This window comes from Lathamus discolor, chromosome 7 (genome assembly GCF_037157495.1).
Source record: "Lathamus discolor isolate bLatDis1 chromosome 7, bLatDis1.hap1, whole genome shotgun sequence".
NCBI lineage: Eukaryota > Metazoa > Chordata > Aves > Psittaciformes > Psittacidae > Lathamus > Lathamus discolor.
Window position 1 is genome coordinate 13,841,866 of NC_088890.1, and position 24,870 is coordinate 13,866,735.

A 24,870-nucleotide genomic window follows, 5' to 3' on the forward strand; every position below is an offset into this window, starting at 1 on the left:
GAGCCACAGCCTCTAAAGACAATCTGAAAAATACTTTCTCGGCTTCCTTGAGTTCTTGTTTTCCAAAAGCTTTTATTATGTTTTCGCACCATCACGTCTAAAATAGGTAAAAGGGAAGACATAATTGAAGAAACAGATTTTATGTGTCAAGCCATCACAGAGGAGAGTCCCTCTCAGGGACTGGAGGCTTCTTTTCCTTGGCACTCCTGTGACTGGCATTGAATTTCAGCAGGTTTTAAAATAAAATATTAAAAATATAAAGTATGCATGCAGAAAATCAGAAGAGCCAAACAGCTCCTCATGGCAGGTTTGAGTAATGATGTGCTCTGTGGAAGACAGTCTTTGCCTTTCCCTTGGTTACTGTTCAGGTTTTGCCTATTGATGGGTGAACGCAACGAGCATGATCTCTATTTCACTGCTGCTGTTCAGGTATCTTTGGGTATCAGTAACAGCTTTATGGGATCATTCCTGCTTCATGCTATTATCTGATAAAGCTACCATCAGCAGGAGATGGGATACAGCTTTTTTCCATAAGGGCCTCAGAAAATGGATGCTGTAGAAATGTAAGAGCAGCTGAAACATATTCTCGCTGTTCTTACAGACCACGAGGTGATGGAGAGAAAGAGCAAGGCAGACTCATTTCCTCACCAGCAGCCAGAAAGCTTTAAGCATGGGGCAGGGAGGGAAGAGTGGGAGCAGGTAACATCTTTCTGCCAGGAGATAATGGTGTGAGGAGGTTGTGGGTTTGGGGCACCCACTGGTCAGACAATTAGGTGGCAGCTGGGACTGCTGCTCTTAAAATCCCATCTTCCCAGGGGGCTTTCAGCTCTACAAAGGACCAGTAATTTTCCGCTTTGAGCCCTGGGATGAAGCTCTTGCTCTGCTTGTTGTTTGGAAAGTGGTGTATGTGGTATGGCAGGACCCAACCACCTTCTGTATCCCAGGTTCTTCTGTGTTGAGGTGTCCTGTGTGAAGCTTGTGCCCATCCCAAGCACTGGTGGTGTCTGGTCTCCTCTTTGAGTTGTCCAACATGAAGCCTGTGCCCATCCTGAGAACTCAGGGTGGTGTCCTGTCTCCTTCTGAGTTCTTACAGGTGAAGATTTCTGCCTTTGGTAGGGAAGTGCTTTTTCTCTTTCTGTAAGAGTTGGCCAAATATCTTGAAGAAAGTGTCTTTGACTTTGGGGGAAATATTTATATCTCTTTGGGTTGTTTTTTTTCCCCTTAGTGTAGGGTTATGTCAGCTGTATTACATTGAGGGAACATGGAGCTGCGGGAGGAAACTTTAATAAGCTGCCCTCGTATTGCCAGTTTATTCCAAGCTTTCATCCACTGATTTACATCCCATCTGAAGCAAAAATACCCAGACTTCAGTAGTTTGTTTACCTTTGCTTATATCACTCTGGGGCAACCCGGGGAGATGCAAAAACTGTTCTCACTCTGACATTTGCATGAGCTGTGAGGTAGGGTGAGAGGAGACAGACGCTGTGCAAAGTGAAAAGGCAACAGGGTTTATTAAGTCTTTGTGGTACCATGGTTTATAATGTTTAGACAAAAGCAACCATCTCCAGGGAGGGCTTATGAAAGGGGAAACTGGAGAAAGCTCTCTGAGCTGATAGCAGATCCTGTCCTCTTCAGGTGGTTGTGGGATGGTGGGGTGCTGGCTGTGGGGAGGGGGCTGCAAGGGTTGTTCTGTGGGGTTTGCATACAGGAGGGTCCTGAAGAGCTGTTTTGGGAGGAGGATGTGGACTTAAATACTTGTGTAGGACATCGTCATTATATTGTCATTGTGATAATGCTCCTGGGGGAAATACTCTGAAATACTCCTTGTCTTCGTTAATACTCCTTCCCAGCAAAGCCTTAAGAGATCATTCTCACTTTCAGATATACAAGGAAACCGAATACAGAGTTGTTTGTCATGAAAATCCCATTTATATACAGCGGCTGTAAAATCCCAGATGCTGAGCGTAGAGGGAGGCTGCTCTGTCATCAGTCAGTTGAGGGGAGAGTTGACTATAAAACCGAGCTGTAATTCCCTCTTGACAGGGGTGTGGTGGTTGTGTCTTCAAACAACTTCAGCAGTCTGCCATGCCAAGCCTTTATGGATTTTATTCTCACAAGCTAAGTAATAGATAAGTTTGAGCAAGGAGATAGATACAGATACAGATATATGAAAGGAAGACCTTTGCTCTGGGAAAATATCCATCATTGCTTTTTACAGCATGGTTCAGGACTGTAGTGAAGAGCATCTGACGCGTTTGAGGTCCTTTTGTTGTGAAGGAGGTGCTGCGGGCCCGGGGGTGCTCTGCATTCAATATCCCCTTGACTCTGCAGTAGCAGGATGTGACCCTCGCAGAAAGGCAGACGGTGTTTGGGGGCTTGATGCTTATTGTTTTCAGCAGAGCTCTACTGGAACCAATAAAGTTGCTGCCACCGCTGCTCGGAGCAAAAGTGACTACAGCTGAACAAGAGACACAGAATTATCAATTAAAAAAGCCCATGCCAAGCCCATTATTTTACTCTCGAAAAAACATCTTGCTTCCCAGTCTTCTTTTTTTCCCCACATGGAGTGAATCTTTGGGATATTAATGTTCCGCTGTCATGTTTGTTTAACATATTTCTTTGACAATGCCTTTTTAGGGTCAAAGCCTGAAGTTTTTCTCCATGTGTTTCAGCTAGGCAAAACTCCCAGTGTCTCAACGGGGCCTCTTCCGAAATAAATGAAGACTAATTCTTCTCAACTTAATTGGGAATTTCATCTGAATAAACAGAGAAAAGGTCTAGGCTTTGTTTTTATTTTAAATACCATAAAATGGTGTCTTGCTGAACAGACAAGTCACTGCGGGCGGGCTGGCTCTCACCAGTGGATTTGGTGGCCAGAGACTTCCACAGGGGCTTGGTGCTCACCTTATGCCTTGGACAGCCATGACCCTCTGGTCCCCTGCCTTCCTGCCCATCCCTGCCTCATCCCTCACGTTGCCTGGACCACGGCAGCCACTCGGGCACTGCTTGGTGCCCTAAAGACTCTGTCATTGTCAGAGATTTGGCCTTAACCTGGAATTTCTGTGTTTTTGTGGATTTAAGTCAAACCTTAATACTACTTCAGCATAATGTTTTTGTGGTTTAATGTTCTTACAGTTTTTTACAGTGTTTCTTTTAAATTCTGTCACTGAAGTGTATGAGAGTTGACAAGTGTAAATATGTAGTTAGACAATTTCAAAAGTGTATTATTTACTGATCGACCATAATGGCTCCAAAGGAGCCATTATACTCAATCATATCATGTCACTCTGTGGCACTTATTATGATGGTAATATGGATATGCATATTATTTTTTTTTAAAGCATGAGAAGCCTTATTGTGCACGTGTAAAAGCTGTTTTTAATTGTCAGTAATGCTCTGAGGTAAAAAACCTCATACCAAGTATTTAAACCACCTATGGCTACCAGCCTGCAAAACATGGTAGCAGAAATCCATGTCTATAGGAGGATGGAAAAAGCCACACTTGATATTTACAGCAGTGTGTCTGTACATCTCCTTAATATGGGTCTTTTATGGCTTATTTAGATCCGAGGGCAACCTAGAACCCTAACCAGAGAGCTTGGCAGGTAAAAGCTTTTCATTGTATTTCTGCAGCTTTCATCTGCTCCGGTAAGTCCCTGGCTTCCTAACTCTGGTTGCAACATTAGCAAATGGCTGGTCTGAAAATACCACACAGTGCAAGTCATGTTAATTCAGGGATCATTTTAAGGTGTCGCAAAAGATGTCTTTTTGTAGTGCTGGGGTAGAGGAAGAAGGAGAGAAGGCAGAATGAGAACAGTGAACCATGTAAAATAAAAGAGACAAGCAGGGAGCTGGGAAGGCTAAATATGCTTCAGCGTTTTGGTAGAGCTGGTTTTGTTAGAGAAAGAGGTAAGCAAGTGTAAAGCAGTAGCTTGCTTGCTAGAAAATGTCTTTTGTGGAGAATATGGGAGGAGCATTTGAGTTTTAATCACTAGAGGTGAGGAGCTAAGGTGCAGATCTGGCAATGGGGTACGGCAAATCAATTGTGGAGCAATAATTAGAGGAGGAGGAATAAGAAGTGTTTCCTAACTTGGAAACAGGGATGTGACTGGCTGCTGGCTGTTGCTACTTGGAGGTACGTAAAGAAGAAAGGAATCTGTTGGGCAAAGTCCTCCCCACAGAAGACACAACCAAGGTGAAATCAGATGTGGAAGCAGAAAACCAACATTGACAAAGAGCTGTCGGACATTCGGCAGGGCAGTGGTTCATCTGCAGAGCTGGTCTGGGGGCTGAGTCCTCCCTGTGTGTGTCAGCAGGTTCTCCCTGGTGTGGGGCTTGGGCAGGAGAAAGCAAGGTCATTGCTATTCATAGTTTTATTTCCGTTGCAGAGTGTCAAAGCAAATGATTGCTTTGTCTTTTCGATTCAGACTTAAGGACTAGTTCTGCTTTGTTGCTCTGTTATCAGAGGAGTTATTTACCCTGCTCTGAATGAAATTGGACTAATTACTGAATTACCATTTCCCCCTTTATTCTAAAGAACCTTCTGTTGAAAATACATTTTGCTTCAAGTACGGAAGATTAACCATAACATGCTAGAATGAGCCAATTTTGAGTAGTTTAGCAGTAGAAGGACACATGCATGTTATTTTGCAGATCTTGAACTGGTAACAGTCAGGTTTCCTCGCAACAGTTTTTAAATGAATAAAAGCAACAAGGGTTTTGGGTTTTTTTTAGCCAATTATGCATTAATTCTCTCTTGTCTATATGAAATTGTATTAAAACCATTTGTCCTCTTTTGAAATACTCATCAAGAAACATAAAAGCAGGTAAATATGCTCTTACTATGTCTGTCATTGACCTACATAAACAACTGTATATTCAGGCTCAGGGCTGAGTCTTGTGTTTGTGGAGAGGCTAGGCCAGGTTGAACTTAAGTATTTCTTTTGGGGTGCTTCCTTCATAGAAAAGTTCCTTGTTGAAGTCTCATCACCCAAAATATGAAATATCACAGCTATTTCTGCTGGGATCATTAGTTTAATACTCTGAATAAATGGTGTAACTGCTCATTTGTATAGGAGGATGGGATTCATGAAGCTACAGTGCATTTGTACACACACGCACACACACTAGCACACAACACTTGTTGATGATTCAGAGAAGGAGTAGAGTAATTCAGCTCTTGGACTGCCTCACGTGTGATTGGCTTCCTTTCTGGGGGACTTATTTTAAGGAAAAATCAATGTCAACTGAAAAACATTCCATTCTGAAAAGACAAAAATTCCCCTACTTGTGAAAATGTGTCTTGGCAGCTGATTTAACTTATGATACAAGATTTAACACTTTTCACTAAACATGAATATTTACCATGGCAACAGCTACGTTACGGGCCACATGTTGGAGACTTGCACGTTGTTGCAGAAACTTGTAGCTCGCCACATTTAGCCAAGTCCTTGTTTCCACCAGCAGAAGGAGCCCACTCCTCCAGCTGTGTTGGGTAACGACCTGCTGATGGGTTGGTGGGCATCCTGTAGGCCTCCAGTGTGGTACAACTAATAGCTCCCTCAGCAGTTTGCTGGTGATTGGCACCGCAGTGCTACGTATAGACAAAATGTCAGAATAACCAGATAAAAAACCGTGCATTCACTTCCCATTTGCCTTCCCAGTGGCAGGGTGGGAATTGCTTTCTAAATGTCTCACTTCTCCAGACTCTTTTTCTCTCGTCAGCATCCCTCCCATCACCCCCCTGGACGTAAGCAGATCAAACCCATTTTGCCATGTGCAGTAACAGGTTTGCTGTGTCCTCTGCCCACCACCACCCCCCCCCCCGGTACTGTCTCAACTCCTTGTCACCTTTCATTTGCCATGTAGTTGCTTTTCAGGCAACATTAATTGAATCATGCTCATCAGGGACTTAATAAAAGCATGACAGAGCCCTGGCAGATGGCAGCCCCAGTTGACAAGCGGGATGTGTGGCTGGGACTGTGCTGGTGCACTCAAAGCAATGGGCTAGCTCTTCTGCAGGGGCAGAAAGTTTGTGTCTTTGGAGTTGTGAGAAGAGCAAGCCAACACGAGCAAAGTAAAAGATGGCTTCAGATGATTTAGGTTGCAGTTAAGTGTGGGTTTGGAGGATTTAACTTTGATTAATTTTAGGTAATCGAAACATCTGCAGGTACCTTGAGTAGGAGCAGGTTTATTTGATATGATTTTACAAGTTAGTAAGAATATAAATGCTCTTGCTTCAGGACAAAGCTAACAAAGGGTTAGGCAGAAACCGCTTTCCAGAGGTGAAAACTCTCGATTCAGATGTTTCTTGTACTTTTCTCTGAAATGTCTGGTCTTGACCATTGTTAAGGAAAAGGCCTTTCCTTTTCTGGGCACTGATAGAACTCTTGCCTTATTTCTTTCATTTAAAATACTTCAGTTTAAATTAAACCAGCTATGCAAAGCAGAAGCTAAACGTGCAACCAGGAGGGTAGCCTGTGCCAGGTGGAATCCTGGCGCAGTGATGCTTGGGCAGGAGGTACTTGTCCCCCACCATCGGCGTTGAGCTGTGGTGGCATAGTGGAGGGTGTCCTCTGCCTGGAGGTGTTGCTGGTACAGTGGTCCCGCAGCACAGCGGCTGCTCTTGGTGGTAAGACTGGTTTAAATCTTGGTCTTTACTGTGTGTGAATTTGCCAAGCTGCGCTGATCCAGAACTTAAATAATTTGCTTCTTTTTAGCATCGTGTCTTTTAAAGGTGTTATATTGGTTTCCATTTTGCATTAAATTAAAATTAAATGGTTGTGCTTTGTAGATTTAATAGTGTACAAATACATCTATTTTTAAATCCTTTCAGCCTATGAAGTGACTAAGAAAAAACCAACAGAGTAGGGGCCTCCAATTTTTGGTTTACTTGAATCAAGTACCCTATTGGGATTTCAATTATAAGTTAATGTTACACTTGTTTGTTACTAAGGTGACTACAGTGTCAAGGTTATGTGGATGTTGTAGTGTTATAAATGCAAAGATAATGCAAAAAAGAAAAATAGTTGTGTTGGCTAAAGTCATCCTATTCCTTTAGCATAAAGTTGCACTCTGTCCTACATTTCAATTCTTGTTCTATTAAATTACCTGTTTAATAATTTGAATCCAGTGTTATTTTTATATTATATTGCAAATGTGTGACTGTGAGGTTATTTTTAAGATATATTTATTAAGCGAATGAATACAATAAGACAAGTCATTGCAGCCCACATACAGTTCCTTGACTTCTCATTTTATGATGTTTCAATTGCATATGATTACCGAATGTAAGTTTAAACTTTTATGGGGGTTCATTAGAGATGCAGCTGTGTAGAGAGAAATTCAATAGAGTTTGATATTTATTTTTTTTTTAAGCTGTAAAAGTGTAGTGAGATGGAGCAACTTGATGGAGCATAATTTCAAGCTTCTTACTTTGAGCTTGGTTGCACAGTTGTGGGGTCTCCAAGGGCTTAGCTGGGCTGCAGTGGAAATTTGCTGATGATAGGGGAGAGGAAGGGCACTAGCAGGAGGTTTGTGTGCTTGGAATGCAGGAGACTGGAGCATCTCAAATAAAAGGCATTTGCCTTTTTTTCTTCTGGGTGGGATGCAGAGAAGATTCAGTGTCCTTGGCTGGGGCCAGGAATAGCACGAAATGCTTTTTGCTCCCATGTGAATCAGTGTTCTGGTGGAGAAATAAGGTTTCAGTGAATCTGTGGTGTTCTTTCTCTTCTAATAGAGAACCTAAGTAAAATGAACTCCTCCAAAGCCAATATTGAAAGCAATCTTAGTGAGCAAGTGCTGAGAAAATGAATTTTGGGACACATTTAAAAGAATAAATATAGTAAATGAGTAAATCTACCCAGCAGTTAAGTGCTTTGTGTGAATACTAAACAGGAGCATATCCCATCAAGTATAGTTTAGTTGTGTAATTTATTAGCATAATGTGGTTTTTTTTTAATGTACAGGAATGTAAACATCTATAAATGAATGATCATGTCTGTTAGTAGGAGGAACCCCATATTCAAAACTAATTGTGACATTAGCTGTTCGGAGAAAACATGTTTCACGATATATAGACTACTTTCCAAACATCAACTTTCTCAGCAAACCAAGATCCAAAGCAAAGACCTCTCCAGGCATAAGAAGGGGAAACATTTTTGTCCTCAGATTTTACTCTGATGCCTTTGAGTTGCTGATGCCTTGCTCTGCAGCCCTTCCTGCTATCCCAGCTGACTCTGTCCAGGGCAAGCATCTCCTCTCCACTCCTGTTTCAGGAGTCTCTTTGATAGCTCTGGCAGCATATGAATATGCCATCATCATAGCAGCCTCTTTTTGTTTTCCTTCTTAATGAGAAGGGGGAAGATTGAATGGTAACTCCTGGGTTGTGATTTTGCCAGGATGAAACCCACTTGAATGCAAGGGAAGCAGAAGTGGAGCGGGGCGGGGGAGTATATTCTGATTTTGGTTTCAGTTGGCAGCCTTTTGTTTGGGCTGAGGTCTTTGAACCTGTGGGCAAACTGCTCTGCAAGTGGAGGTGTGTGGAGCCCTCCTTGGAGATGGCTTTGCTCCTGCGCCCACTCCAGTTGCTGCCACCCGTGTCAGGTGAGACATGAGATGTGTGAATGGGAGGAAGGATGGTGGGCGACTTGAATGCAAGACTTCAGAAAGTGACTAAAGCCGCTGCTGTGCCTGGTGTCTTTGCCTGCTTGAAGTATTTACTGCTGATGGCTTCTCTGAGTAGGGACAAGCCTTGTGGGGTAGAAAAGCTGTATTTGCCTTGCGTCACACTGTGAACTGTCAGCTTGTCAGGAGTTTGATCCTGGCCTGCAGGGAGCAGAGAGGAGGGAAGGGTGGTGGCACTGCATCCGAATGGAGCACAGGTGGGTTGGTTTCATTCTGCCCCTAGAATATTATCCAGAGGAAAATGGTATTCCTGGGCTGTTCCACCTCCCACAAGGAAAAACAGATGAAAAGCAATGAAGCACACAATTACATGATGAAAAACAATAAAATGCATCTTCTCGTATGTACTACTAGTGACTATATGACTTTATTATAGAAACTAAATGTGATTGCATTTCCAGGTATTGTGCTGTGTAGTAAACTCTGGGAAAAAGTGAAGAATGACTTAGAAGGAGATGACTTCTTGTTTAATATAAACCTCAGACTTTGAAGTGACACATAGCAGGGAATAAAAGCCCATCATCTCTCACATGAGGTTTGAACAGTTTAGGTCACACTAGACAAACACTTCTCACCCTAAAATCTTTTCATCTTCATTCATCAACAACACCTTAAGCTTGTGCCCCTCTTTTTCTGTTCCGTTCTCTCAAAGAATAATAATCTACTTTATGCCTACAAATTACTTCTGGCTGGCATTTGTTAGGCAAGTTATGAGCTCTGGCTGCTGCTCCTACTGATGCTGCCTCCTGTGGAGGGAGAAAAAGGGGTTAGAAGCTTGTGAAGAGGCCAAGGAGGGAGAAGTGCTGAAGAAGTGGTAGTTGTAGAGATGAGAGGCAGTGAAGAGAAAGGGGGAAGAGAGGTAAGATACAACTGGCAATGAAAATTCCTGGATGGCAGATCCCTTTCTTGAACTGTGCTGTGCTGTTTGGGTAGCTCATGGCTAATTCCTGGTAGGGCTTTGTGCTTTGAGGGGTGTAGAGCTGTGTGAGGCAGTGCAGCACTAGCCCTGCATTTGGGAATGAACCCATCCTCTGAGAGTGTTGTTGCTGTATATGTAAAGCCCAACAGAGAGGTTTGGAGCTTTAGAACACAAAAGCAAACCTCTGTGGCCAAGCTGGAGACCTCTGTTTCCTTCTGCAGACCCCTCAAAGTGACCTGGGGTGCCCTAGTGGGTGCTCAGACCCAGAAGCTTATTTTTAATTTGCTTTCTTAGTCTGCAGGCTAACCTACATCATTGTGCATTGTAATTTCTTCCTGCCGCCTTCTCTAATGTCCTCAGCTATACTGTGCACGAGCCGTTCAATCCCCATTTCCTGGTAGGAAACTACCCCTCTTACACTAATCCTTATCCAGTAATTCCTAATTTTTATTCTTACCCTTTCCAATTTATGGGACTGCTCTTGGATTAACTTCCCTATGGTGCAGTTTTTCCCTTTCCAGTGCTTGCTTGTTGCTTCCTCGCTGGTGGTTTTTCTTTCTTTCAGAGATACTTTTCTGGCTCCATCCCCAACTGCCTGGAAGTGATTTGTTCAGCAGCGCAGTCCCCTGGTTTTCAAAGGCTACAGGCTGTTCTCCCTGGTTTTCTGCCTTTCTTCCTTCTTTCTTTCATTCTGGGAAACAGTCTGACAGACATGGCTTCTTTGCAACCACCAATTAATGTTAATCCGTGTGACTGCAACAGGCATGAGTAGCAGCAAAGATCTGTTTAAAGGTAGAATTTTGTGTGAGTGGAAATTTCTGTGAATCTGGCAAGGAGATCTTGTTGGGAGGGCACAGACAAGTTAGGAGAGAGAAGTCAGCATTTTAAGTACAGTATAAAAGCTGGTTTTTTTTCCCCACCTCCATTTTAAACATTTCTTTGACTTGTTCTGATGTGGGCTTTGGAGGATGCCACCATCCATGGTGATACAGCCCAGCATCGGGGAGTGCAGAGGGTCTGTCACGCACCCAGCCTGCACTCAGTACTCTCTCGAGGTATTTTCAAGAGAGCTTTGGGTATCATTACTCTTGGGAATTTGGCATTGTGATGTCAAGTGGTGAGGGTATGTTTGGTGGTGGGGTGGGCTTCTTGTGCCTTGCTGTGCTGCAGGGGGCTCTGGCTGGGCAGGGAGGACGGGGAAACCTGCAGGCTCATTAGTGAGGGAAGGAGGATTCACCTGTTTGTGGGAACTGGTCACACATCATGGAGTATCGTGAGGGAAGCCAATTTCCTACCCCAGTACCTTCTTTTCCACTTCTCTCCTTCACAGTTTGAAAACCATAAATCACTTATTTGAAATGTGTTCAAGGAGAAGAGTATTTTCCTCTGCATTCCCACTTCATGCTTTGTAGCGAGTACAGTTGGGATCATTGGTGTGCTAAAGCAAGAGAAATATTCTTTAATAGTGTGTCTTCATTTTAGGCAGTTTCCTCTTTTACTCACTTCTTAGAGGATAACTCTGAGTCCTTAGATGCTGCTCATTCTGCCACAAAAAGAAAATGCAAACCAGGATATTTAAATAATTTTGATAATGAATGTTTACATAATTAGCTCAGTTACTTTGTTCACCTGTCGCTGTGGACCTGCCTTCCTCTCCCTTTAAAGTACATTAGTAGTGATGGGAAGCGCAGGAGTGGTGCGCTGATCCTGGTCATGCTGAGCATCTCCCCACAGGGACAAGGGCTTATTCCCACCTTGCAGCACATGCTGCTTTGGGCAGACTTCCCAACATGTGTACTTTTGGGGACACTTACTAAAATGCAAGTCTTCAAAAAGTTTTAGCCTAAAAATACAGATTTTGCATGTGAAGAACATGTTTTTTTCATGTGGCCCTTAGGGTCTGTACAGATTTGGGTCATTCGCTCACCTAGAAATTTTCCTTTGTGAATCAACACTATGTCATAAGGGTAAGTTACTTGTCTGACCTGTAATTGCTGTTGTCTGATACACTGATTTTACAGGTTTTGGGTGTACATAGTTAGGAAAAATGTTGTTCTGCAAAGATGTTTTTTAGCTGAAAATAAAAAGAGAATGTGGAGGTTTTGGTGATACTGGAAAAAGCTAAGAGGGTTTTGTTGTCAGTGGATTTTCTCAAAAGAAGCAGCAAGGATAACTGTTAAACAGCAGGGTGCCACTGAATGATGGAGAAGCTGAAGGAATGGCTTGTTTTCCTGTTATGTCACTGCTTTGGCTTTCTCATTCTTGTTCCTCTGTTTCTTCAGAAAGGCCCTGCAGCCTGCAGATAACAAATTAAATTAGTATTGATATAACATTAGACACTCCTATTAATATTGACAGTCTGTCGATACTGCTGTGCTACTTCTGTAATACAGGATGTTAACGGATAATACTTTAAATAAAAACACACTAATCTTATAATCACTGAACATGTAGCGGAGTCTTGACTCGGCTCACTCCTCCTCCAAGCTCCTCCATCCTTGCATGTCAGCCGTGCCTGCCTGCCTGAGCTGCAGAGGGGCACAGATGAAGGCTTTAAGTGGCAATGCAGGAGTAGTGATGGGAAACTCCCCGTAGCTGTGATGGTGGTGGGTCTGGTCCAGGAGGCAGGTGTGTCCATTGCACCAAGCTCTTTGTGGCTCTGGGTGGATGCAAGGGTCAGTCCCAGAACAGTGATGTTTTAGTCCCGCAATTGCTTGTGGTATTTGACGTGATGCTGCCTGCCCTTGTTGTGTGTGGCCACAAAGTTTGGTGCAGGAAGCAGTGCAAGGATTACTTCAAGTTCTGCTGCAAGGCAGCAAGCCACCAAATAAAACCCTGTTGGGCCGTGCTGTCTGAGCATGTACGGGGTGAGAATATGCGAGGTCAAAGTGGTGCCCTTGATCTGCGATGCTTGTCTCAACACTTAGCATGTGTTAGCAGCTCCTCATGTTTTAGGAACTTTTTTCCTTTTAAGTCTGTCATGAAAATCACCATGTTCATCAGAGCTAAAGTTATTTGTTAAATGGTGTAAAAAATCAGCATTAAACAATAATGATTACTTTGGTAAACACAGATGTCTTTTTATTATGCAATGGGTTTTGTAAGCGAATTTGTACATGTCTGTGAAATAGAACTTGCTGTCTACCTTGAAAAATGGGGAACACAATCCACGTTAATTGGTTCTCCCCTTGCCCCCCGCTCCACCTGCTGTGCTGCTGCAATCTCTTGATGTAGTGCTGAAATCCACAGCACACAGGATGGGTTCGACAGTGAGCAGGTTGGCACTTGCAGATGTGTGTCCATTGCAGGAGGTACCAAGCAACAGTCTTGACTTCTGCCTCTGTTTTCTAACTAGGAGGATATTTTTAAAAGGGGAGGGAAATACCCTTATCTCGCTGAAAACCATCTTGTGACGATCAGTTACTCACTGCATTATTAGTGCCTATTTGGACGTCGCTTGGACTGCTGGATTAAACAGCTTTCCCACTATGTATTGAGTAAAATGAAATACATGTCACAACAGCAGTGCTATGATGCTGACAACCGTCCTTGGCTGTGCATCTCATTAGAAAGATACACGTTTTTCTTTGTTGTGTATCTGTGAATGACAGAAGTTGACAAACATCTTTTGAAGAAGTTGTTGTTGGGAGAAAGTTACATTTATGGCACAGGAACCAAGAAAAATGTGCTTGTTAGGAAGGTAAATAATTATTCCCCACACTTGTGTCTTATAAATTGCCCTTCTCTGGCATAATAATTACTTTTTACTGTGTTATTACATACACATTGAAGGAGATCCTCCTCTGGATCACTTACTGTTAGAAAGGAATCCTGGAAGGGTTCAACATTTAGTTTGTACTGAAACTTGCACTTAAAGCAGGATTAAAATCTTTGTTCATCGCAGTTTTAAAGACTGAGATGGTTCTCTGAATGTGCCACATTAGCTCCCAGGGAACTGCTGAATTTTCCCATAGTGTATTTTTGGTGGCAGAGAGTTACTAACTTTGATACAGGAAAGATGCTTGAGAGGAGAGCTGCCAGGTAGGGCCTCAGCTTGTTTTCAGCTGAGCAATGATGTTGTACTTTAAAACACCTATTTTCCAGTTTTACGGTATGTTTGCATAATTTATATCGGCCTGCATGTTGCTGGCATTGGATTGATTTAGTGCTTGTCTAACTTCAGAGCAGGCGCAATGACTCTGCTTGTGGCAATGGTGTGCATGTGCTTGGGGATCTTTGAGTCATCCTTAGGGGAACTGAGGGGCACTAAGAAGCTGGGAGTGTTTTTTAAAAGAGCATACTCCAGAGTTAAGGATTAAGATCTTCATGATCCTGGCTAAAGTGGCTTCTGCCTATTCATAGTGAATCAGAAAAGAAGACATTGTCTATTCAGCTACATTTGCATGACTCCCTGGATTTCATTGGAGTTGTAAGGGTGCCAAGTCGGTGCCGTGTTGACCCACAGAAACTTGAGAACAGAGTTGAGAAATCAGTGGGAAGACTCAAGTGTGGACTTGTGGGAAGGAGGAGGGCAGAAAGCAGACTGGAATACCCTTTTCCCACTTTTTCTCCCTGCAACAAGTGATGGGGGAGGTGGTCACAGCCCTCTGCTGAAAACGTCTGTACCTGATGCAAGGGAACTTATGTTGCTGGGGTAGGTCAGTGATGCAGGGTTAGGTTTTCTTTTTTGCTTTTCTTTTTTCCATGTAAACCTATTCACCTTTCAGTATCTTGAAGCAGAGAACACAAGCTCTGCAAGAAATCATAATTTGAAGAAGAGTCTGTATTCAAGGAGTTCTCAGCTTACATTCACCCTTGTGTCTGAAATTGTTTTACACAAGTAACACCTAAAACTGCCACTTAACCTTGCAGGCACTTTGTTAAGTCCGTATTTTTGATTGCAGCAGCTGGGGTGGAGTTTCCTTTGGGAATTCAAGGAGTAGGAAGTGTTGTTTGTAGTTTTTTGTTGGGTTTTTTGCTGACTGGTGCTAATGTGTAGGTGGGGATGTGCTGCTGTTTTTGTAATACTTTTATTGTTTATGGAATTGTTAGTTAATTGAGGTAACAATGCCTGGAGCCTGGGAGAGGTGTTCTTTTATGTTTGTTCAGATCAGAACAAGTAAATAATTTTGTAACTTAAAAAGAGAGTCAAGATTATTCTCCTTGGTTTATTTACCTTGCAGGTTTTCACCTACTGTCTCCATACTTTCTTATCAAGTTTCCCTAAATTAATTAGTGTTATTTCTAACAAAATAAAGAATTCAGTAGGATGCAGCTGGAGTTCCCCCCCCCCCCATATGGACTCAGGAGCAGGTTCAGCACGTGAGCTTGCTCCCACGTAGTTGGTGTGGACATGGTGAGGTCTCAAGTTGACAGTGTCCCTTTTTCACTTGCAGTAACTGCCATGTGAAATCTAGAAGGCAGTAGGGTATCTGATGGATGAAAATGTGTCTTTGAACTCCAGTTAATTGCTTCACAGTTTACTCAGACTAAAATCTACGTGGTGACTTTGTCTTCCACATTTATCCAATGAAATAAAATTCAAACCAGCTCACAAACTAGAGAATGTTTTTTATTTATATGTGGTGTAGTTCCATCTGGTCCATGTTAAGGACCCCAAAAATATATGTGATTAGCTTTATAGTTCACTGCTAAAGGTAGCAAAGCTGGCTTTTAACATCTTTCAAATTTTCAGCTAGCATCTCAAAACATTTGCTGGCATTTCCTGACTGTGATTACTAACCAAAGATTTTTCTGGTTGTCTTTTTACTTTTTAAAGTGTGCTGCATAGTTTTCCTGCTTAAAATATCACTGAAGCCTCTCCTGTTCCCATTATAACTCTCGTGCAAACTATCCATCTCTGTCAAGACTGGTCAGTCTCAAATCCCAAAGCTCAGTGTTAGGAAACGTCAGGTAACATACACTATTAAAGTAGTAAAATTTACGGCTGTCGCCAGCACTGAGCTCATGTTCAATAAAATGAAATGCCACACATTAGAAATAATACGAAAGGTGAGCTGTGCTGCTTCCCAAAAATTAAGGAGAAGGTTTAATGTTTTTGCCAAAACCCAGCTCAGAAGTGCCTGCAGAGTGCACAAGGAAGATTTAACATCATCAATTTACCCCAGTTTAAATTTCAGGCGTTTGCTAATCAAAGTCCTGTATTCCCACTAAATGAGTGGTTGAGACCACCTTGGAGAGGAAAAAAATGTCTTTTCCTACTGCATTTAAGCCAGTTGTCTCCTTCTGCATCTCTGTTTCAACAACTGCATGTTTGCATCTGGAGTTACTCTGCACTGGAAAACATCCTGGTGCAGCCTCAGCACCACCATGATCCCCCAGAAAGATCAAGAGACCCAAATTCATGCACTTGCAGGGTTTTTCTGCCCATGACACATTAATGCTTCAAATATTTGGAGCTGAAGTGAAGAACTGCTGCTGGTATGACTGCAGCTTGTCCCAGCCACTGCCGTGGCACAATGCTCTCTGGCTGCCCATTTCTGAAATAGAATTTCAGGAACAATTTTAGCTGCTGCAAGCTTTTGTTTTGCTTGTTCTTTCTCCTTCACCCACTCATCCAGCAAACCCATGCTGTCAGCTGGCGTCAAAGGCCTAGAAAACTACCCTGTGTTCTGGAGAGACAGAAGGTATTACCTTAACCCTCTACCTGTTTGTTGCACCTTAATGCTGCTGATGGAGAGAAAATGTAAGCATGAGGTGTAGACTTCACCCTGCATCCCCTTGCGTTAGCAGAAAATGCTTCCAGCATCTACCGTGCAGCATCCAGCTTGTGCAAGAGTCTTGGGCGAGAGTATTTTCCGTGTGTAGCTATCCCTGTGCATAGTAGTAATTTGGGGAATTTTTTCCTAAAAGCACAGTATTTAGACCTCGAGGAGGCTGCCTCTTAACCTCCAGCATGTCCAGAAGTGCGTAGCAAGAAGTGCTAAGGATTTTCAGGAGTTGAGCTGAAGGTGTTGTTTGAAGTTAACCATATTTTATTTTCTCAAACCCTTTCTTGGGACTTAATTTATATAGCGCTGTGATGGGCATGTATAAACATTGTGATCAGGTTACAGTGTGAGTGAAATAGGTCGACTCGTTTTCTTTTTCTTTTCTCACAATAAAAATGCAAGAAATTCAGTTGCTTACCCCATAAAATGCACCGTTTCTGTTACGGATTAGTCGTATTTTTAATGAGGCTGTTACTTAGACAGTAGTACATTAGCAAAGTGTCCTTTGATTTTTATGTAGCAAATGTTTACATGCTGATTCAGAGAGGCCTGGCCATTCCTGCCCCCTAATTCTTAAGGTTAGGGTATTGGGGTCAGAAAGCTGCCAATATGAGACTGGGACATTGCTGGGTTGCACACAGGTGCCAGTAAATTGGGGATTCAATGCATGGTCAGCCGTGCGGGGACCCTGCGTCTGAGCTGCTCCGCAGCAGCAAGGTGGGGGCCGTCCCCAAGCTGCTGGTGCAGGGGCCGGATCCTGCATGCACCCAGGGTGTAAGGAGGTTTATAGGTTGCCAGCACCCTTTTATTCCACCTTCTCTGGAAGAAACTGGGCAGCAGCTGTGAAGTGGAGCAGAAATCCCAGCGGCGGGATGAAGACATCTTCTGTCCATCTCTGTCCATGAAGCTGAACCGAAGCCTTCCTTTGCTGCTTAAAATTGTGATTTTGGATAAAAGGCTGTGTAATAACCTGAGAAATGTGTGAGAAGATCTCCTGTTAATACTGTATAAACCTTCTTTAACTTCAGGAAGCTTAAAATCAAATTTGGCAGAGCTTACAAGGGCAGTGAGTGTGGAGCCACTTGACTCCAGTAACTGAGAGAATCAGCTGACAAACCTGCAGTATTTTGATCTTCTTACAACGCTGTCTGAATTTCTGGAAGTATTTACTTCATTGAGCGTGTGTAAATATATATGTTTGTCTTTACCTATGTGTTAAAAATTTCAATCTCATGTTTGGGGCAAAGATTTTTCCCATCTCTTTGGGGAAACCAAACGAGGAGAGTATGACAGTGCAGTTTAGATTCTCATGGGTTTAGGCTTTTTAAAAGAAGAGGCAATAAGGTAGGTTAATTGTGGAACTAGGAGGCTCCACTGACTCATCTGCTGAATAAAGAAATTCAGATTTGTTGTGACCTCAAGAAAGGGAATTTTTAGAGCAGTTGAAGTTAGAAATCTGGGATAAATTCGGGTATTTGAAAGTCATGGTAACAACCATTTGTAAGTGTATCATGCTCTATAGTAAGATTGCATAAGGGCAGAGGCTGAAGCATCTGATTTTTTTAGTTTTTTTTCCCCTTTTGGCATTCTGTTTGTGACAATTACATGACTCTCTATTAACAGTGTGTGGAAGAAAGCAGTGTTATGAAATGAGGAGAAATTTCCTTCATCTGTTACTGTGTAGGTAATTTTTGTGCTTTTTCCAATATTCAAGTACCTCTTAACTGCTTGCTGTCCATCTGTATACCATTCATAGTACTGTAAACTAGTATATGTAGCATGACCTTGTAACTTGCTTTGTTTGTGCATCTGCCAGTACAATATGTTGTCTTTCCTTAAAATGCAAATATGCTCCATGCAGTACAGAGCTCCTTAGTCAATAAATAAATGGAGGTAAAAAACTGTACCTAATACCCATTTAATTTAAATTCATTTTATAAACATAAAGACGCCTTTTAAGAGAAGCTTTAATTCAGACTAGCACCTTGATTTGTGGTTGCCATGGAGAATCAAATCTGTCATTTGACAAGAAAAGTCACCCATTTATGACAGCACTTTATCTTGTCTCTCCAGGGGAAGAAAATGTCAAAAGTGAGAGCAGAAAAAAATAAAGCCTTGAAACACCAGAATTTCTTGATTTCATTTTTATTATTCAGCTATCATATCCTTTCCGATAATAGCAAGTTGGTGAAAATAAATAATGTTCCTACAGTAAAATCAAATATTTCCTATTGGAATGGACAGGGTGCTTTGTGATTGTCAGTGCTGTGAAGTCTGGCAAGAAATAGTGTTATTAGATAAACCCACAGTGCCCAAATCCCATTTTCTTTTCATTACAGTGTCAAAATAATTATACCTGTGTAATTTGGGTAAGAAATTGTAGCGTAAGTAAAATGGTCCATTGGAAGAGATTGCTTTAAGCTTGTGTTCGTTATAGGGTGGGGTTTTTACATGCTGAAGAAAAAGAGGAAGATAAAAAAATTAGTATAATTTCATTTGAATAAAAATGTCTGGTTACCCTTTCATGTCCTTTACAACCAGAGGAGACGGCAAGTGCTGTGTTCTGTTGGGCTTTTTACATCCGTGCGTCTTTTGTAAAAAAGAGTTGAAAGACGAGTTTTTAACACTTTTTGATTCTCAGGTAAAAATCTCTATAGAGTTTCAAAGACATGATATGAAATTGATTATTATCTGGAAATCTGGTTTTGAAGTGTTTTTGTTTTGGAGGATTAAGAAATGGTAGGAATCGTGTGTTTTCAGGAATATAATTAGCTATCACAAGTGTTTATGCGTGTACATTTAATCCATATAGACACTAAGTTGCCCCCAGGGGAGAAACACTTACTGTAGCATTGCATTACTTTTTACATAAATCTCAAAAGTGCCGTTGAAATAACGAGACTGAAATAATCCACTCTTTGCCTCTTTCTTGAGACGGCGTTTGTGCCTTTCACAGTATTGCGGGGTTTGATGTGGTTCAGGAGTAATCTTGTATCAATGAGATAGTATTATAATAGAAAGTCCTTTAGTGGTTTAGTGTAAATATTGGGCTGGTAGGGGAGCCGCTTGCTGGAGCGGTTGTGCCTGCAAGAGATTACAAAAAGGGAGAGAAAGGAAAGGGTCGGAGGCTCTTTCTTTTTTCTCTTGAAATTGGCTGGCGGTGCCGGATCCATAGCCAAAGCTAGTTGGGATCTGCTGTGAGAAAAAAGGCAGCACAATAGTTCCCTGTTCCTGCCTTCATGCAGAGTCTGAAGCCAAATACTGCTCTTAAATACTTATGTGTAATTCTACTTGCCTTCACCAGGCACTACCTGTCTGGTGGAAGTAAGTGATGTGTTGTATCCCGGGATTCTTTAAAATGTATGAGGTGGAAATATCACCTTAGTGGCGCAAGAGTTGAAATTTGGTTTTATATATATATATATATATATAAAAATATATAAAATATATATATATTTAATTGTTTTGGTTTTTAACACATATTAACATCATGTCATAGGAAGTGTGTTAGGATGGGCTACGAGAATGTGGTAACGTAGGGGTTTTATTGTGAGACCATCTGGAATAAAAGAGGGTGAATTATAGATGGTCTCTGGGGTTATAGAAACTTAAAGATATTAAAGGGTCTGATTTCCATAATGTCTGCCTCTCCTTTTGCCCAACTGTTGATATAATCTGCTTTAAAATCGATTTGCTGTCATCATGTAATCAAAGCCTTAATTGCATCATCATGGACTTCAGCTTTTTTTGCTGATAAATTTGTGCAACTGATGGTAAAAAGGTTGTTAAAAAAAACCCCAACAAATGTTTGCAATAATTTTGCTGGATGTGCTGTCTCTTGCATATGGGCAAAAAGTGTCCCGGGTAATCCAGGAGTCCCTGAATTTCAGTGAGAGATTTGAAAATGTTTTCCTATGTTCAAAACCTTGAGGCTTGATACCACAAACTGTTTAGCTTGCTGTAGTCAAGAATATTCAAAGGAGTAATAGAAGACTCATATTTAGCCTGGCCTTGTCAAAACTGTCTTTGAAGTATTAGTCCACTTCAAGTTGTAACTTTGCACAAGTTGTTCTTAAATAATAAAATAAGGGATGATGGATAAAGCTGCATGTTTGCTGCGAGGCTGTTCCCCCAAAGCACCTAAGCTGTCTGAGGGAGGACCAAATAGAGTATAAATGTTTTTATAAACCAAGAAATTGTAACTTGCCTCTCTAGTTTCCAACGGATGCTGTCTGAAATGGCTGATATCCTGTCCTGAAAATCACAGATGGAAACTTCATCTCAGCACAGTGCTGTGGCAGTAAAGAAATGAAAGTAGCAGAGTCTCATTTACATTTCAGAAATAGTTCTCTGTAGTTTCCTGTTCAACCTACCAGATTTTCTTGTGTACCTAATGTTGGTTGTTACCCACATTTAAAGGGCAGTGCTTTAGGTTTGACCCTTGGAGAATTACGAGTATGTAGGTGATGCTCTTCCGTTACCAGGGGATGCTCTTTGCTGCAGCGAGTCCTGGTATAGCAATAGATGAAGCAGCAGCGACTGTTTGATGCTGTTTCAACAAAGGTTAACTCCTTCCTCTTGGCTTTCACCATTCTCTTTAGTCACAGCGACTGCAGTGCAAGCTTTTCTTAATTGATTTTTTTGCTGATTTATTTAAATTGCATTTTTGTTTTAATAACCTGTTACAGAAACGTACCGGGCTGCAGAAGTCTGTGATATAAAATGGCAACACTCGTGCTGTTTCTGTAAGAGGGAAGTCAAAGTAAACGCATGCTTTGGAAAAGTGAATCACATGCTTTTAAAAAAGAATATATACCAGGTGCTAATAAGACTGTGTATTGACTGTAAATGCTTTTTATGGGAGTGTTTGAAAGAGAAGAAAGTGCAAATTTCTCGGGAGGATGAAGTATACCATAGATGAGGGTAAAAATGTGATAGCTGGCAGTCTCTGTGTATTAGTGCAGCCCCTTCTCCAGCCCAAGAAATACCATTAGCAGAACTGAGATACATCACTTCTTTTGAACAACACCTTTGACTTTCTTCAGAATTTAGAGGGGCCAGAAATGGAGCTGCTGCGAGTGTGGTGGGTCTTCTGAGAGCACCAGTTGATCTCACCAAGTGTCTTCACCAACTTGGGTAGGCACATAATGGCCAGGAATGACAGCACAGCTTGTTGCCACATAAAGAATACCTCTTTTTTTAACGTATGGATGTGTGTGTGTGTTTGTAAGTATTTTTAACAGAGCTGTAGTGTCTCCATGCAGGCGGTGTGCGCAGGAGTTGTCACTAGCGAGGGGAAGCCAGGGCAGCCGTATGGCACTGTGCCGAGCATGAAGGGTCCTGCTGAGCTGCAGTGGGGGAAGATGAGTCCCACAGTGCCTCAGCATCCTCCTCATGTGGTGCCACGTGGGGTGCCGTGGCCTCAGCAGCACCCTGTATGAGCCCCTGCAGTGTAAAGGGGAAAGTCTTGCTGGCAGAAAGATTTCTGGCAGTTATCAAGACTTCTGCAGTGGAGTTGCACTGTTTGGATACCTTAGCAGCAGGTATTTGAAGGTGGTAGCAGGTACCCCAAAGAGCACTGGAAGTTCCTGGTGTCTCACTGAGCCCCAGTTTTGTTTTGGAGTCACTGGAGTCATCAAAGCATTTCAGCTTGTTTGAGGATACTGCAATGCTCCTTATGGTCCCACCACAGGGGAACAGATGTTGGAGTGATTTCTCTTCAGAATGTGGGGTTGATGCCTGTACCCTGCTGTCCACCAGCAGCTGCCTGAACCACCCAGCAGCATGGTGCAGTGAGTGGTTATGCTGGTAGTTCTGGTGCTTGTGACTTGTGGCCAAAAGCTGCATCATGTTGTCTCCTTACTGCACTCTCTGCCTATAGCTGCTTCTTGTTGCTGTTTCAGTTCTCTATTCTTAGAGTAAAAAATGCTCAAGAAATTATGTATATTAGAAACAGGTGTATGTGAAAACAACCTTCAGGATGGTAGTCTGGCACATGGTTTGGGAAATGACAGAGCTAAGGTGGCATGGGCTGCATCAGCTGAGCCTCTAGGCTGTTACACAATGTGAAACCTTCTTGACATGATCATGTAGTTTTGGTGGGTTGTTTATATTTTTCTTCTCAAAGAGCCTTGCTTGGACTTTGGTGTGTCATCCAAACCCAAGTGCTCCAAGCTTGCCACGTGCTTCGCTGTTCCTCATTTCTTTGTGCTCACCAAGAGCCACCTGAGGCCAGTTTTGTAAAGTGAGCTGGGGTTTGCAGCCACAGCTGAGGCCAGTTGGGGCTGTTTGTAGTAGCACACGGGTTGTTAGTATCCATAAAGACTGTAAGCACTGGTGGGCTCAGATTGGTGTCTTCAGTTAGTGGGTAAATCAAACCAGCAGTTGTCAGTAGCTTCCATTTCACTTTGTTTCATGCCAGTGAGATGATTGTGATGCCATCAAGCATCTCTGTAAGTATAGGTTAGGAGACTTTCATTAATATAATTCATGATATTGTAATGAGGGAACTGGGGATATGGTCAAGAGGAGCTTGTAATGCCGCATTCAGCTTTGGGTTCGGATAGCGTGTGCTAAGTAAGTAGTGTGTGCTACTGAGAGTACAGATTTTATAGGAGTAAAAAGAAATGCTTAATAACTGTGTGTAAATGGAAGTCCCAGGGAAAAATACAATTGTGTAAGCAAAGGCTTGATCGTAATACTCATCCAAAGGTGTAAATCAAGATTGCATGTTGATGTTGCCAACTTTGTTGCCTAGTTTTTGCAACCTTAACGTTATTTTAATATAGCCTTGGATGCGGTTCTGTGAGGGATGTACAGCAATATGTTAGCATGCTGTGCCATCCTACATTTAGGGCTTGTAATAAGGGTTTTTTTTTTCCTGTATTGTCTTTGCCAAAAAAAAAAATAGTGACTTTTGAGCACTGAAGCATGTGTTCATATTGCTGCATTTCTGTTTGATTCTGGGTCCTGTATGCTCTGTTGTATCACAGGATCTCAGGGCTGTTACTCTGTTCTGTTTGTATCTGGGAGGAGCAGTTGGGGTAATCCATGCATTTCACTGAGATCCCTGCTCAGGGCAATGTATGTAGTGGTGGTGGGAAGGGCTAGAGGCAGCAAGGCAAGCACACAAGAGGTTATAACCACTTCAGTCAGACTCTTGCAGCTAAAATACAAATATTTACTGGGAGTAGGGGAAGACATACCAGGGTTAGTTAGTTTTGCCAGATGTTGTAGGTCTGTTTTTCGAGGAGGAGCGTTATGAAGCTTTATTTTTTATTGTCTAAGAGAAACAGCAGTTCTCATGCAATATGGAAAAATTCTGATGATGGGGATTTTTCAGTAATTTGAATGATTAAATGCATGAAATAGATTTGTTTTGTTTTTTTTCCTGTTGTCCTTTCTCCCATTGATGGGCACAGTCTCTTCCAAACTGAAATGCAGATGGAAAGAAGTGTAGAACTCATTTCTCCTATTTCAGTGTCCAAATATACTGGTTCAAGTGGACCCACAGATGACAAAATTGATCCTATTAGCAGTTTGCGTGCTTGGCTTTCAGGGTGATGGGAGATTGATGTTCTTATTACTGACATTTTTACCGGTGCTCTGCACATCTTGGAACAACGTGTTTCAACTCTCTCTGCCTAAATTTCCCCATATATAAAATCAGATAACCTTTACTGACTTTACAGGTTCTGCAACTGTTATGTATGCATTCGGGTATTCCCAGAGCACATGCACATGGCCCTGCTTTCCTCCTTGCCCCTGTTCCAGCTCTACCAGCTGGATGTGAGCTATTCCTGAGGATTGAGCAATCCTTAGTTTAGTTTTCCTAATTGATTAGTGATCTGATTGAACACGTGGGAGCTTTCACTGTTAGTGTCTAGGGGGATGTTTGCTTCCCTAGAAGCTTACTGACCCCTCGGATGGGGCAGTGTTTCCCAAGGAAGTAGCTGGCATTTTGCTTGAACCCTGGGATGTGCCTGCTCAGGGCTGCCTGTGCTTCTGCTCTCACAGCCTCAGGGCCTTCTCTGGGTTTCTTATGCTCCTTTCCATGTGAGGCTGAATTTAATTATCAGGGATAAGGTCTTCCAGAGCAGACCTTTAAAAGTCCTATATAAAGATGCTGTTCTTAAGTAATTCAATATTTCAACTGCTCTGTGCTGGATTGATTGATTGATTAATGGAGGAGTTCATTTAATTAATCTAGGGCTTCACTAAGTCACATGTGTTACAGTAAATACTGTGATGGTGGTGATAAAGGGGGTGGTTGGAAACTGCAGCTCCTCGCTTGCCTCTCTCCTCCCTTTGCCTTTACAGTGAAGCTGAGGGTGCGAAGTCACCATGAATGGCTGGGTGCGTGTGCTGGGGCTTGAGACAGATGAATCTCGTTGGTTTGCTATCTATAGGCTGTTGAATATATTTTGGATGGCAGGCAGACGTGATACTTTGTCACTTCCTACAAGTGTGCATGTGGAGCGAGACGGTTTTCCCCCTCCTAGCCCCAGCACATGCCCGAGTGGTTTGCCTCAGTTT

The 24,870-nt window shown here is 42.3% G+C and overlaps 1 protein-coding gene across 11 annotated transcripts in view; it reads left to right on the plus strand.

Annotated features, from left to right (window-relative positions):
- Nucleotides 1-24,870, plus strand: part of FOXP1 (forkhead box P1) — a 386,150-nt gene that overhangs the window by 50,836 nt on the left and 310,444 nt on the right. For 2 of the 11 annotated variants that reach the window (XM_065686913.1, XM_065686910.1), the window contains exon 1: nt 22,694-22,787. The exons of 8 other annotated variants lie outside the window; for them this stretch is intronic. The gene's annotated coding sequence lies outside the window, so the exon portion shown is untranslated. Of the gene's footprint in view, nt 1-22,693; nt 22,788-22,873; nt 22,912-24,870 lie in introns of those variants that run through there. One more of the 11 variants, XM_065686915.1, reaches the window with a different exon arrangement.